Source organism: Peromyscus maniculatus, chromosome 4, assembly GCF_049852395.1.
Source record: "Peromyscus maniculatus bairdii isolate BWxNUB_F1_BW_parent chromosome 4, HU_Pman_BW_mat_3.1, whole genome shotgun sequence".
Classification (NCBI taxonomy): Eukaryota; Metazoa; Chordata; class Mammalia; order Rodentia; family Cricetidae; genus Peromyscus; species Peromyscus maniculatus.
This window is the reverse complement of record NC_134855.1, coordinates 13,839,259-13,852,988: the sequence shown is the minus strand read 5'-3', so window position 1 is coordinate 13,852,988 and position 13,730 is coordinate 13,839,259. Positions and strand designations below refer to the sequence as shown.

The window sequence follows — 13,730 nt, the reverse complement described above, 5'->3', positions numbered from 1 at the left end:
CGTTAGCAAAAATCACAAGAATGATTACTTAGCAACATACTGAATTTCTTCTCTGAAACCTGAGTCAGCTCCCAACATTTCAAATCATTATCAACACCATTACACTTCATGCTCCAATAGTAGTATCTATCATGCTCCTACTATAAGCACTCCTATTAAGCAGTGCTTAAAGAATTCCATTGCTTTCCTAACCCAAAGTACCAAAGTCCATATTACTCCAAACAAAAGCATGGTCAGGCCTATCACAGCAATACCCTAGTCCCTGGTACAAACTTATGTCTTAGTTAGGCTGACTATTGCTGTGAGGAGCCACCATGACCATGGCAACTCTTACAAAGAAAACATTTAGTTGAGGGGGCTTGCTTACAGTTCAGAAACTCAATTCATCATGATGGGAAGCATGGCAGCATACAGGTAGTTATGGTGCTGGAGAAATAGCTGAGTGTCCTATATCTTGCAGGCAACAGGAAGTCAACTGAATATCACACTGAGTGAAGCTTGAGAAAAATACCTCAAAGCCAACTTCCACAGAGACACACTTCCAACAGAAGGTGGGGCCCAGATTAAAGATGTGCCCTCCAGCCTCAAGGTCCAGCCTCCTGCAACAAGACCACACTTCATAATAGTGCCACTCCCTATGAGCTTATGGGGGCCAAATACATTCAAATTACCACACTAGTTCTTACAGCTTAAATTAACCCATTTCTATTAATTTACTTTCTATCTCATGGCTTTATTACCTTTACTCCGTACTAACCATGCTGTTTTCCTGTTTCCTCTGTCTCTAGCTGGAAACTTCCCTTGTCTTTGTCCTTCTTCTTCCCAGCATGCTCTCTGCCCTTAAAATTATGACTAGCTAATGACCATTCACCTTTTTATTAAATCAATCTGAATAACAGATCTTCACAGTGTACAAAAAGATTATTCCTCAACATTTCCCCATTTTTGTTTAAATAAAAAAGTTTTAACTCTAACATAATAAAATTATAAACAATAAGAACAATTATCAGGTAAGAGTTACATTTACAATTGTCCAATCCATTTGTATTTGGCATATTTGGAGAAAATACTTCATCAATCATCCTGTCTTAATGAGTCCAAATTTCTGTGCCTAATTTACCTTCTATCATAACTAAGAAAAACTATAACTATGACTATCTAGTATTCAACTCCATCAAAGATCTCAGAAGAATATAATATTACTTTAGTAAACAAGAAATGCAGAGCAATTAACTTCCAAACTAAAAGAAATGACAGAAACAGCTGGCTTCCTGGACAGTCACCCAAGTCTCCTCTGTAATGTTGGGTAACCATCTTTTGCCTACAGGCCAAGAATATCTGACACATATTTTTATGAAGCAGGAATTTTGATGAACCTCAAAACACTCCTTGTTTTGGCAAAGGTCAGCAGTCACTTTCCTGTGTACCTGCAGAATGCCTGTGAGATTTTTCTATGAACAGGAATTTGAAAGATTTCTTGCCTTATTTTGGCAAAGTTCAACAGTCTTTCTTTAGTATGTGTATCCTACTTGTCCAGTTTGTACAGCATACTGTCGGCAGTCAAGATAAGAGCATTTTCTTGTCCAAATGGCAGGTTTTGCCTCATTGAAAGCAAAATCCATATGGAGTTTCTTCCATGCCTATCATCTTCTCTGAAGTAAATTGGTGCTGCTAAAAGCAGAACTGTCTCATTGTAATGAAAAGTTCTATGTTAACAAAACATGTTAAATGTCATATTCTATAGGTCTTTGAAGTGTTTGAAGATCATCTATCTATCTAAAATATATCTTCATTTGACCTTGAAAATATACTTAACATGACTACAAGTTTGATTGTTAAAGGTGACTAACTAATAACCTGTATTTCTTTACTATCCTAAATAGTTTGTAATAATAACTTTTAAGGACTAGAAATTTACACTACATTATTAAATGAGTTGTATAAGTAGAAACCTGGGCCACGCTTTTTTTATTGATGTCTGGTCCCATTAACATTATATTGTTAAATGAGTTGCATAGGTACAATAATTTAATCACCTGGGCCACCCTCTTTTACTGGTATCTGGTCTCCTTGCTCTGAAACACAAACTTTCAAAGGTAACATACATATCTTCATTAAAACAAATATGGTGTAGGAATCAGGGTAATTGTAGCCTCATAGAAGGACTTTGGTAATGTGCCTTCTGTTTCTATTATGTGGAACAATTTAGAGAGTATTGGTATTAACTCTTCTTTGAAGATCTGGTAGAATTCTGCGCTGAAACCATCTGGTCCTGTGCTTTTTTTTTGGTTGGGAGACTTTTAATGACTGTTTCTATTTCCTTAGGGGTTATTGGACTATTTAAATAGTTTATCTGGCCTTGATTTAACTTAGGTATGTGGTACCTAACTAGAAAATTGTCCATTTCTTTTAGGTTTTCCAGTTTTGTGAAGTAGAGGTTTTTGAAATATGACCTGATAGTTCTCTGGATTTCCTCAATGTCTGTTGTTATGTCCCCCTTTTCATTTCTGATTTTGTTGATTTGGATTCTCTCTCTCTCTGTCTTTTGGTTAGTTTGGATAAGGGCTTGTCTATCTTGTTGATTTTCTCAAAGAACCAACTCTTTGTTTCATTAATTTTTTGTATTCTCTTAGTTTCTATTTTATTAATTTCACCTCTCACTTTGATAATTTCCTGGCATCTATTCTTCCTGGGAGACTTTGCTTCTTCTTGTTCTAGAGCTTTCAGGTGTGCTGTTAAGTCACTAGTGTGAGATTTCTCCAACTTCTTTATGTGGGCATTTAGTGCTATGAATTTCCCTTTTAGCACTGCTTTCATAGTGTTCCATAAGTTTGGGTATGTGGTGTCTTCATTTTCGTTGATCTCTAGGAAGTCTTTAATTTCTTTATTTCTTCCTTAACCCATTGGTGATTCAGTTGAGCATTATTCAGTTTCCATGAGATTGTAGGTTTTCTGTAGTTTTTCACTGTAACACATATCCTGGTTTCCATTCTGAGATCAACACATCTTTTAAGTATACAGGATGGTTCACACAGCTATCATTCCTTTCTCAGTTGCATTTAAAAATTTAAAGTTAATAAACCATTGTGCAATCTATCTGTGAGGGTTTTACTACCCATTTCTATGACAATAGGATCCTGCACTTCCAGGGAACAGTGAAATATTCTGGACCCCACCTCCTCCATCCTCTCTCTAACCAAACCACCTGCCTAAGCACCCTGTGTAGTGTCTGAAATTCTCTTAGGGAAGACGTTTTCAAGGCCTAACTGTTAAATGAGGGTCTCCTGAAAAGAATGAGGAAGGGTATGGTGGAGGAGAAGGAAGAGGATGAGAATGAGAAATGGGGCTTCTAAACAACAACCTCAGATGTTCTATCTCCATCAAGCCCCCTGCATCCTCTGCTCATCTGATCCTCACATTGTGTTCATCTTCATGAATAAAAGTGGCCTCCAAAGGCTCATAAGTTAACTACCAGGTTGTCAGGGATTGGAAGTATTTGAAAAAAATCAGAGTTGTGCCCTTGTTTAACACTGGTGAAATTATTAAGGCCACTCCACATAGTTAAAAGGGAGTTTTACTTTGTGGGGTAACTTACAAGTGAAGGGATAGGCTACAGGGTCTGGGAAAGGTGTAGTCTGATATTGTTCTCTGGAGAACTCTGCTCAGTCTTCCTCCAGCGTCCAGGGTCCAGGAACCAAGAGAGCCTGCACATCTGGATCTTGGGTCTTCAGGGGTCCTCTCTCAGCCCCACCTTGTAGGTGTGACCATTACCGAAGCCTATATGGGGGTTGGAACTTCCAGGTCAAAGCTGGAATAGCTACCCACTACACTTGTTGGAGAAAGTGTGTCACTAGAGATGGGCTTTGGGTTTCAAAAGCCCTTGCAAAGCCCAAAGTCTCTATGTCTTCCTGGCGCCTACAGATATGAATGTAGAACTATCAGTTATTTCTCCAGCACTATGTCTGACTGCAAGTTTCTATGTTTCCCACCACAAAGCCAATGGATTAAACCTCTGAAACTTTAAGCCAGCCCCAACTGAATGCTTTCTTTTATAAGAATTTCCATAGGCACTGTGTCTCTTCACAGCAATAGAACACTGACTAAGATATCTTCCAATCTCAGGAAAGACTGATCTGCAGGACAGCAATAATGATAAGGCTGAGGATCAGGAACTTTTGGTCTGCAGTCAAAGATGTCCAACAGGACATCCAACATTCTACGAAGGCTGTGCTGGGGTCCAACTCAGCTGTCCTTCATATTAATCAGTCCAGGATGTTTGGATAACTTGGTAAGGACTGCCCAGTCCCTTGCTGCCCATTCACTATGGCCAGGTCTGCAGTGGCACAAATAAAATGTCATCAGTGTTGAAAGATTTTAAAGGATGCTCATGGACCAGAGGGTGATGGTAAGGGCTACTGCCCCAAGCAACCACCTTGCATCTTTCTCCTGGCAAGAACATGAGTCTGAGTAAAGGGTACAGACTCTAATATCACGAGCCCCTGAGAGTGAGTAGAGCAGGAATAGAGCACTCCTAAATACACTGTGTTGTCATCTATCTGACTAATATGTTCATTGACACAGATGAGGACACTGGAACTAGAGAGTCTTGTACTCCAGTGTCAGGGATCCACCTTATGCTCAGGGTGGGTTGCTGAGCCCTAGATTCATCTTGGAAAAAAAGAAAAGTAGGAACCTACTGTGTGTCTATCAAAGCAGGTCCTTAAAGATGTGTTACCTCCTTATCAAGGTGTGTACTAACCTCTGCCCATATGCACAGCAATGATGGGTCAAACACAGGAAGAAAGCAAGAAAGCCTGTGTGTGTACATATGTACACAGGCAGACATGTACACAGAATCAGCAATGGTACAGAATCATAAGCTAAGTCTGGAGAGATGGCCAATCAGTTAAGTGTCCTTGCTGCTCTTGCAGAGGACCTAGATTTATTTCCCAGTACCCACAGTATGGCTCACAACCACCTGTAGTTTCAGTTCTAGGGAATCCAATGACATCTTCTGGCCTCTGCAGGCTCTTAAATTCATGTGATGTACAGAAATTCACATAGGCTCACTCTTACACATGTAAATAAAAATCCATAGGGTAGCAATCCTAAAGAGTAAGGTTTTAGATTGTCTCAGGCTGGCATATGAGTCTGAGCGATGATTATAGCTCCAATGGTACAAAGGTATGTGCAGCAGGAAGGTACTATGGTACAAGAAACACATCTCAAATTCAAAGACAGACACTACCTAAGAATAAAAGGCTGGGAAAAGACTTTCCAATCAAATGGTCTTAAGAAAAAAGCGGGTGTAGCCATCCTGACGTCCAACAAAATAGACTTCAAACTAAAATCAATCAAAAGAGATCAAGAAGGGCATTACATACTCATCACAGGAAATATCCACCAAGATGAAGTTTCAATTATGAACATTTATGCCCCAAACTCAAGGGCACCCACATATGTAAAAGAAACATTACTAAAGCCTAAACCACATATAAAACCCCACACATTAATAGTGGGAGATCTCAACACCCCACTTTCACCACTGGACAGATCTCCCAAATCGAAACTTAACAGAGAAATAAAGGACTTAACTGATGTCATGACCCAATTGGACCTAATAGATATCTATAGAACATTCCATCCTAACAAAAAAGAATATACCTTCTTCTCAGCACCCCATGAAACTTTCTCTAAAATCGACCACATACTTGGCCACAAAGCAAATCTCAACAGATACAAAACAATTGGAATAACCTCCTGTATTCTATCAGACCACCATGGTTTAAAGTTAGATTTCAACAACAACATTCTATTTAATCAGATAATAGTATAACTTTTTTGGGCCTCTGATGGGGTTGAAGATCAGACAGTTATAGGCATAGTTTTGATAGTTTTGATAGAAAGTAATTCAGATACAAAACTTTGGATTCACCAAGATAGGATAAATAACAGAATATTTTCTTTGTATTGTCCAAATACTAATGGACTGGACATTATGGATGTATTTTTACTTGATAATTGTTCTTATTGTATACAATTTTACTATATTAGAGCTAAAACACTTCCCTTTCATTCAGACAAAAATGAGGAAATGTTGTGGGATAATTGTTCAAACTTCCATCCTGCTGTCCCAATAAATTCAGTGACTGGCTGACCAAGATTAGCCATAGATTTGTTGGAAGACTGAGGAAGTTGGAGAGAGAGAGCAACAGGAAGAGAAAAGGAAAGGCTGAGGAGAGTCTTCTAAGGCATTTGGATACTTAAAACATGGAGCGTAAGGTCAGCTGATCGCTCTTCTGCTGTTCCTTAGATTTATCAGGTTTATATCTCAATTTCTGATTGCCAAGTTTTTATTAATTCCAGAACAATTTACATAAAATCTATAGAGTCTCAACACTACTCTCACATTCTGGGCCCACACACAACTCTAATACACTAGAACAAGATCCACTGTGAGCTGGAGCATCCATAATTGGTCAGCTCCCATGAAGCCCATAAAAACAAAATATATATCTAATGCCAATAAGACCCAGATCACCTCTACCATATCCCAGAAGCAAGGTTCCCTGTGGCCAGATTTCTGAGCTGCTTTCTACATTTGGGTCTCTAGTCAAGAATAACTCTGCCTCACATTTCCTGAGGTCATTGTGGGCATGACCACAAAATACCATCTCACTTGCAAAACACCCTGATCCAGGAATGTTCTCCTGGCAGTTGTCACAGCCCCAAAACCATAACACTATTTATTTGAATGTGTTTCTGCTTCTAAGCTAGGATAAACACCATCAGGGAACAGTTATCTGTCCAACTCTCCTCTTTTGGAGTACTCTGAATGGAGTCCATTGTGTCAAGTGTCTAAATCTCATCCTATACTCTGTTGATTGAGCAATGCCAGCAAGGCCTCATAGTGGGCCAAGTGTGCACAAATATCACAGACACCAGTAATTCTTACCACTTATGGTCTGCATAGCTAAAGAAAGTCAAGCATCACTTGTCTTATCCAAGATGTATGGTACAGAGGGGATTTGAGTTTCCATGGAAATGGTGTCACCAGGGATCCACAGAAATGATGATTCCCAACACATTCACACACTGTAGGTGACTGTGTAAACTCCTGACCTGGCCTGTTTGTAGAACTCGGTCTTCCAAGCATTACACGACAAACCATCTTCTATTAGCAGCTATGATAATCAAAACACCATTGAAATCAGGTCTATATATGTTCCCTCAAATAAGCTTGTGGTGGGTCCTTACACCTTCAGGTGAGGTTCCATCCAATCCCTACTAGACCTCCTTCCACAATGCATGTAACTGTACAAACTACACATGTTCTCATCTTGGAATACACAAAAGGCTAACTGAAGAAAGCTCCATCTATACTGCTGTCTATAGTTTGTCATTCATGCCCCAGTGAGTTGTTTCAGTGATGTGGCTTCTTATAGGTCAGTCATGCCCCTGTAAACACCCCTTCACCCTTGATCATTATACAATCAAATTACTCTTTGGTTCCTCTAGTTGCTTTTCAGTGGAACTGTACTCCATTCTTTTGTATGTGATAATCAGATGTGAGAAGATGTTTGTTGATTAACAAAACCAGACTTACTGGGTCTCAGGAGCACCCTGCTATTTTTCTGTCCCAGAAGTTCAGTGTAAGACAGGTGGAAGGCACAATAGATACCCTTTCTGTGACTCCATGAAGAGGATTCATCCTTCATCCTGATCCATGGACATGATCATCCTGAGCTATCACTGCGTCTTCTGAGGTCCTCTCTTCTATACCTTATTCAGGGCACAAATCCACTAATTCACAAATTCATATGACAGTCAATTGCTGGCATACACAAGGGCGAGAGCCAGATGGGCTGACTTCACTGCACATGTTTCATGGTCATAGTAGCCTGACCTTCAGGAACCACATGCAGAGGGTGAACCCAGGGGGACCTGAGTCATTACAGTAAACCACCTCCTTCCCTGAATTTGGGAAGACAGCAGAAAGAGGATTTCTGCATTTTATATGAATATCTTTCCCCAAGAAAAGATATGTAGTGTGCAAAAGAAGATTGTTTATTGGAACTGAAGTGGAGATATGGGGTAAATTTTCCCTTTCTTTTTATCTGGGCTTGAGGAGAAGTATGCTTGTGTTTGACTTCCTCTGTACCTGGAGTTCTGTGTCTGGACCTTTCTGCTTCTGGTGACCTCAATCCCAGGTTACCGAATTGCTAGAGACAGTCAAGGCCTTGCCTGCAAGCCCTGTATTTCAAATTTACAGAGTCCATGCTACCTCCTCGATGGCCCTCACAACAGGGCAAAAATCCAACATTAGGCACCAGAATATAATGTTGTTAAACTGACTCACACTAGCTGACCTACACCAGCTTGCCTGTGACTGTAATAACCCTCTCCCAACCTCACTAGCCATAATGCATGTTCCTATCCTGTCTCTCTCTCTAGATGTTCTGTCTGCCGAAGCTGAGCACCATGGCCTCAGGGCCATGCATGACATGTATGCATTTATAGGGACCCATGAGTGCTGGTGATCAAGTTCAGGAATGTTTGGCTTCTTACACATGAGTAAAACAAATCCAGGCATCATTTGATCACATGTGACACATACAGAAGAAAATATTTACTACTTTTACTGAAAGCTGAGACTTGATGGGGTGTGGATGTATGGTCTGCCTTCTCTTGGCACCTAGGATTGTATTTATAGTATGACAGGATAAGTGCAGTGGTCCCAGATTCAAGGTCCTGTGCAGACTCTGTGGTACTTCTCCGTGCACTAAATTTCTCTGGACAGCTCACAGGAATCTATTAAAAACAGAGATAGTTGTCTCAGAGTGGTGTTGGTATGGTCATTGTCTTACAGGAAAGTCATGAATAGGAGGGAAATAGAAATAAGCAAAATATTAATCTCATTACCATCACATCTACGATGGATGATGTCTGTTCTTTTCATCCCAGCATTTACAACAACGTCTTCAAAATCCAATAGTATTGTTCGCTTTGGAGCCATATTGCGACCTGCAGGACACATGGGTATGGGACAAGAAGGTGGAAAATCTCTTACTATAGACAGTTAACACACATATCATTCCATTATTTATTCTGGGAACTGAGAGATTTCAAGCCATAGAGAGAATCTCCAGCTGAATATTCATGAGCAGGAGGAGGACCAGGTGCAAGCAGTCCCAAAGGACAGCTGTAGGTATATGTAGAGTCTCCATGTCTAGGCTGAGGGACTCCTAGGCCATTGTTGGAATTCCTGTGTGCAGAGACTACTGGTTGAGGACTGTGGGTGTTCAGGCTGATCTAGAGAGAGGGAGGAAGCACAGTACCACCTGATGTTCAGAAGCATCATAAGAGAAGAGCTACTGGAGAATTCAAGCAGAGGCTAGAAATGTGCTGCCAGAATTGGAGATCTAAGTGCTTGGTGATGGTGGATGGTGGAGGTTAGGTTTCCACCCAACACTGGTAATTTTGGACCCAAGTTCTTTTCATGTGTACTTTAATGTCTAGAAGAGACACAACATGGAATGCTTGATCAGGACACCTCCATTCCCCAGAATGTGACTGAAAATCTCTCTTGAGGAAATAAACACATGCCTAAGTCCTGTTTTTGCTCCCAACTGGCGTGTGTGTGTGTGTGTGTGTGTGTGTGTGTGTGTGTGTGTGTGTGTATGTGTGTGTGTGTTTATAAATGGTGGATGGTTTGGTGTGTCTGTTTGCAACCATGGTTACCAGAGTAGGATGTCAATCATCTTCCTCCACAGCTCTCAACATTGTTTCCTTGAGACACAGTCACTCACTGATCTGGACCTTCATCAATGTGGCTTGATTGTCTGCTTAGCCAACTCTGAGGACCCATTGTCTCTTCCATAATAATGGTTGCAGACATGCTCAGCCATGTCTAGCTATTTATGTGAACTCTTGTGACATAGATTCAGGTCTTCATGTTTGCAGAACAAGAACTCTTAACCACTGAGACTTCCTAAGCCTTGTTCAAGCTTCTCTTTGCATTTTAAACAATCTGAAGGAAGAAGAGAATAACAAAATATTTTTCTCTACTTAGCACTGACTAAAACTATACATGAAACCTTACTTCAGCAATTTATCTCTCACTTCTCTTTTGATGTTATGATAAATGTGGATTCCAGTACCTCGTATCTGTCTGGATAGAGTGGGGCAATTTATGTACAACAGGAGTTGAGTACAACTCTGTCCTCCACAGACTGGTTGTCAGATCAGGACCTGTTACCATGACAAGAGCTCATTGTCTCCAAATGATTCTCAGTGTCGCCATGGGAAATGATTCCAAGCAGATCTCTTCTTTGAACAGGATGAGAAAAAGGCTGACAGAGAAAGGAAGGGAGGAGCTAGGGCTCAGTGTGTGGGGTGTGGTTGTGAGCCTAGTGTTTCAGTAGCCATCTGGAGAGGGCTGAAGACACATCAAGAGCTTACAATCCCCTCCCTCAAATACCCCAAGCATCTCAGAAAAGACCTCAAGTTGGAGACTAGAGCATGAGAGCCTGAGATTGTGATTCACTCTGTACACACTGCCCCCCAAAACCATGCTCATCTCTCACAACCTTAGGCAGGGTGAGACGTACCCATGAGCATTGTCATAATCTTCTTATTTTGATTGTTCACATAAAGGGCAATAGCAAAGTCCTTGCCACGCACAAACACAAATTTGATGCGGTGATCTGGCCCTGTAGAGAAAAATAAATCAAGTAGCTGAAGGGCAATGGCACCAGAAAAGGAGTAACATAAACCCAAGCACTCACAGATCTTGAAGACACCAGGTTCATGTCTAATTTTATCCATACAGATCTTGATCTCAGTACACCCAGTGGGTTTTCTGTAACACAGGACATAAGCATGGCCTTCTCCATGATATCAGCCCTGTCCTTGCTGTTGCTATATTTGAGCTACACACCCCCAACCCTCCTTCTGATACATATACCAGCTAGACTAGCATCAGTTCATGGCTTTCCACAACCTCTTGTGTGCTCTACATCACAGCAGATGGGAGCAACAGCAAGATGGTACATATCTGAAGACAGCCTGTCTTCCCAGTTCTGAACAGTATACCTGCCAGCCCAATCTATTTTCCCCAGGAGGCCAAGTCCTTCCCTTATTCTGCTACTTCGTCTCCAAAGGTATCCCCCCCGAAGACAGATTCCTGCACCTGCTGTCACTACCCCTGGTTCCTCACTGCACAAGGAACTCAGTGAAATCTTGAGGGGTCTGAGGTTCTAAGCCTGCACAGAAATAAGCACAGCATCTACACTGGCTCCAGGAGTACAGGGAAGAAAAGCTTCAGTCTTCCAGGAGTGTCACAGGAGAATAGCATATTATGCAGTGGACCTTCTGTTTGAATCTGGTGTCCTGTGAACATCTCTCCTGTGCTTACGAAAGTCACCTGAACCATTATCCAGACAACACAAGAGGATTCCATGTTGATATTGAGTGCCCAGCTGATGTCTGGGGCATGTACATGGTTAGTGTGGTGAGTCCATACAGCTGCATGCAGAGAGGGCTCTCTGAGGGCAGGTACTCACGAGATGTTCATCCTGAACTCCAACTTTCCAATAATGTTCTTGACGAATGTGAAGGGTGGCAGTGGGCTGAACTTCTTCTTTTCAGGAATAGGCACATTTCCTACCCAGGCAACTATGTACCACTTTCCTAGAAGCTAGAGAGCAAAGCCACCCATTAGGGGGAAGCATGGAAAGGGGAAGCTAAGCAAAGTGGTTCTAGGAAGTAATTGAGATGGGAGGAGATGAAGCAAGAGCCTGGGGTAAGGTCCCTGTACCATTTGAAGGGACATGATATATTGAAGCATCAAAAAGAGCCCTAGTCATGGTTAGCCCCTCTCTGTCATGAGTAGGCAAGATAGTCCTGGGACCTTGAGTGGAAGATATCATTCCTGGGACAGACTGATGCTGTAGAATGTCTTTCTGTACACTGCGAATATGTGTTGCTCTAATTGGTTGATAAATAAAGCTGTTTGGCCTATGGCAAGACAGCTTAGAGGCAGGTAGGAAATTCAAAGAGAGAGATAGGAAGAAGGTAGGGAGGGATACCAGTGAGCTGCCTAGGGAGCAACATGTAATGTGACACATATAAAGCCACAGAACATATGGTGATGCATAGATTAATAGTTATGTGCTAATTTTAGATACAGAGCTAGCTAGCAAAAGGCTTGAGCCATGGTCATGCAGTTATAATTAATATAAGCCTCTGTGTGTTTACTAGGGGATGCATGTGGGAAAGAATTGTCCCGACCACTGGCAGGCTGGGACATAGGAAATCTTTAGGCTACAGATTGATTCTAGGGTTTCTGCACACATCCCACATAAACAACAGAGAAAAATCCCAAACAGCACCAGGCTAAGAGCATGATCTAGTGTTGTCCAATTCTTTCATTCTAAGACTGAGAGGGAGTGTCGGTCCAGATTAAGCTGTTGTTGTCAGAGAGAGGCAGGGTACACAGATACCAGCTTCATCCATGGGGAGTGCTTGCCTTCACATCAACTGAGTTTCCATGAGGAGGCCATGGAAGATTGGGAAGCCACAAGGGCATCTTTATCCATCAGTGACAGGGTATGGGAGGAAACCTGATCATCTCCAGAGTCTCTTATCTTCTCAAAACACATCATCAATTTAAACATCAAAACATCTTAGGAAGTCCCTCCAGCCATTCTTTTACCCAGCAGTACTCAGCCCTCTGCAGACAGCAGCCCTGCATTGTATACATCATCCTGCATGAGGCTTTCATTGAGAAATAGAAACTCTGGAAAGAGTCATTTCTGTAGAATTTCTAGAAGGCTTTAGAAGACTGCAGGCTGACAGAGGAAGCAGTGGGTTTCTGTGGCATATGATGAGACAGAGGCATCCTCAAATCACCATTTGGCATCTGGGTATCCCTGATGTCAGATCTCAAGGAAAGCCATGATGGAGGATGGACAGTGAGTCAAAAAAACAGAGCTTCTCAGTGATGTGCACTTTCAGCTCTCATCAGCAGCCCAGAAACTCTCACTCAATCCATCGGAACCAACTGTACACATTCTGTCTGCCCAGCACTCTCACCTCATCAATAGTGACATCATATTGAAAATTCCTGTAGGATGATTGTTCCACAGAGGGCAGGGTCAGAGCCACAGTCAGCAGGAGCAGCTGCATGGTCACCATGATGCCTCTGTGCTCCTGGCCTTGCTGCAGCATTTATATCCTGCACTGGGTGGCACCACATTTGCACAAAGCCTCCATCCATGCTATAGGCTGGTTGCTCTGTTTTGTTTGGACCTCATGAATACATGGCGCTAATTCTGGTAAATAGCCACCTGCCTGTGCTTTCACTCATTCTCAGGAAACCTTGTAGGAGGCAGAATGTCATCAGAGTGGGAAGTGACACCTGAGAACCCAGAGCCGGAGGATAACAAGAGCTCCCATGTTCTCAACCTTCCCATGCCTGGCTCTATTCCTGTTAAAATGTGCCACAACACTTCCTTCCCCCTCAAAACCTCCAGTTACAAGAGCAATCACCAGCCTGTCTCCACACAACAGGGTAGTACCCAGGAGTGTGTTCTCCAGCCACAATCCCCCTGATAACTGGGCTATGGTGCTACCCTTCCTCACCTTGGCCTGTCTGTTCCATCTCCCCCCATGATGAAATTCTTGTGTACCCAAACATTTCCAGACCTGCTGACCTTCTAACTTACTAA

The 13,730-nt window shown here is 42.0% G+C and overlaps 1 long non-coding RNA gene across 1 annotated transcript; it reads right to left on the bottom strand.

Annotated features, from left to right (window-relative positions):
- Nucleotides 1-8,614: 8,614 nt before the first annotated feature.
- Nucleotides 8,615-13,153, bottom strand: LOC121829020 (uncharacterized). Its single transcript, XR_013050300.1, has 5 exons — nt 13,096-13,153; nt 11,565-11,698; nt 10,611-10,712; nt 8,923-9,024; nt 8,615-8,811 (listed from the first exon to the last, which is right to left on the bottom strand). It is a non-coding gene; the product is annotated as an uncharacterized LOC121829020 (long non-coding RNA).
- Between the last annotated feature and the right edge of the window lie 577 nt (nt 13,154-13,730).